The 2,334-nt window shown below is 42.3% G+C and overlaps 1 long non-coding RNA gene across 1 annotated transcript in view; it reads left to right on the forward strand.

The window, feature by feature from the left end:
* Positions 1–2,334, forward strand: part of LOC104991290 — a 12,043-nt gene that overhangs the window by 1,764 nt on the left and 7,945 nt on the right. Inside the window, exon 2 of the long non-coding RNA XR_825594.1 lies at positions 1,402–1,624. This is a non-coding gene — a long non-coding RNA (uncharacterized LOC104991290). The remainder of the gene's footprint in view (positions 1–1,401; positions 1,625–2,334) is intronic.

A 2,334-nucleotide genomic window follows, 5' to 3' on the forward strand; every position in this document is an offset into this window, starting at 1 on the left:
GTTATGACCAACCTAGATAGCTTATTGAAAAGCAGAGACATTACTTTGCCAACAAAGGTTCGTCTAGTCAAGGCTATGGTTTTTCCAGTGGTCACGTATGGATGTGAGAGTTGGACTGTGAAGAAGGCTGAGCGCCGAAGAATTGATGCTTTTGAACTGTGGTGTTGGAGAAGACTCTTGAGAGTCCCTTGGACTGCAAGGAGATCCAACCAGTCCATTCTAAAGGAGAACAGCCCTGGGATTTCTTTGGAAGGAATGATGCTAAAGCTGAAACTCTAGTACTTTGGCCACCTCTTGGGAAGAGTTGACTCATTGGAAAAGACTCTGATGCTGGGAGGGATTGGGGGCAGGAGGAGAAGGGGATGACAGAGGATGAGATGGCTGGATGGCATCACTGACTCCATGGACGTGAGTCTGAGTGAACTCCGGGAGTTGGTGATGGACAGGGAGGCCTGGCGTGCTGCGATTCATGGGGTCGCAAAGAGTCGGACACGACTGAGCAACTGATCTGATCTGATCTGATCTGATTCCCCTTTCAGAGCTTGGACACCAGAAGTGTTGCACAACTGACAAGTAAATTTGCATCTTCAACAGTGGTTGGTAGCCCTTAGAAATTTCAAAGTAGGAAAAGCAAAAAGCCTTAATAGTCATTGTTCAGCAGCATTTCAGGAGTCGACTTGACACTTCTCTCTGGTACTTTGCCTTGATTACGTCATTCTCTTTCTCTATTGTTTTGAAAATTGTTCCTAAGTACACCTGAAAGGGCTTCTCCCAGGAGGTGCTAGTGGTAAAGAATTCACTTGCCAAGGCAGGATAAGCAAGTTTCCATCCTTGGGTGAGGAATATCCTCTGGAGGAGGAAATGGCAACGTACTCCAGTATTCTTGCCTGAAAAACCGCATGGACAAGAGGAGCTGGGCGGGCTACAGTCTATGGGATTGCAAAGAGTCGGATGCGACTGAGCGCAGAGCACAGGTACACCCGAAACTCACACAGCATTGTAAATCACCTGAACGCCAATGCAATTTTTTTTTAATGAAAAAGCTATAAAAATTAGTTCTTAGGGTGTTACGTGGATGTTATATTCCATGATAGTGTTGTTACACCAGAAGGCAACAGCCAGAATAATTTCTCTTCTAAAGTAAGATCACTAGTGCTATTTTTATATAAAGAAAATGAATATTAAGTAATACAATATCTAGTTACCTAAAGGGTTGAGAGATTGGATCAAACATATGATTATTTTGATGCAAGTCCCTTCAAATTTTATGTGATGAAGGCAAAATTTTGGGCTAACAGAATACCTCTTTATTTTTCAGACATTCTGAAGTTTTGTAGACACAGTAAAATACTCATTTAAAAATAATGTAAAATGTATATCACAATATGTAATCTTTTCCAGGTGCTCTTGCATTACTCTTTTATTCGAAAAGGGGGCAGAGCACGCCCTTTGGAAGGACGACATAGCCCACACCGATTAGAACCAAATGGGGCAAAAGTGGCGGGCAAGTTGCCTCCCTTAGCCCTTGAGTCTCAGCATGTGGTCATCGTAACACGTCAGCAAGCGAAGTGACATACTTGCAGGCACCAGGACGCTTCCAAAGCCAACTATCAAAGACCGAAAAGTGGGTGATGTTCCAATTTCTGAAAATTCCTGCCCCTTCCCACTAATAGTTGGAATAATCCTCCCACTTATTAGCCTATGAAATTACCCAGTTCATAAAAACTAACCACACCATATTTCAAGGTCACTCTTACCTTCTGAGATGGCCCATACGCTGTCTATGGAATGTGTTTATCTCTAAATAAACCCATTTCTTCCCTGGGTGAAGATCCCTTTATCAGATGATAAAGTGTCTGCCAACATTGCAGGAGACCCAGGTTCAATCCCCAGGTGGGGAAGATCTCTTGGAGAAGGAAATGGCAACCCACTCCAGTATTTGTGCCTAAAAAATCCCATGGACGGAGGAGCCTGGTAGGCTATAGTCCATGGGGTCACAAAGAGTTGGACACGACTTCACTTTCACTTTTCTTACCTAAAAACAAAAAACAATCCCCCCTCATTTAAAAGTAATGTAAAATGTATGTAAAATATACATATATTACAATATGTAATGTTTTCCAGATACTTTTGCATTACTCTTTTATTCTAACACTATTTTGTGAGCTTGAGATTATTATTTGTGTTTGGTACTGAGTCTTACAAAAGTCTTAAGAGCAACAGGTTAACACAGAAAAGCTTCATCTTCTGAGCCTCAGTGGTACAATGCCAGGGGGAGGTTTCTTTTATTATATTAGGCTACCCTGTGGTCTCTCAGCTGGTAAAGAATCTGCC

The sequence above is a fragment of the Bison bison genome, unplaced genomic scaffold (genome assembly GCF_000754665.1).
Source record: "Bison bison bison isolate TAMUID 2011002044 unplaced genomic scaffold, Bison_UMD1.0 scf7180017864185, whole genome shotgun sequence".
Classification (NCBI taxonomy): domain Eukaryota; kingdom Metazoa; phylum Chordata; class Mammalia; order Artiodactyla; family Bovidae; genus Bison; species Bison bison.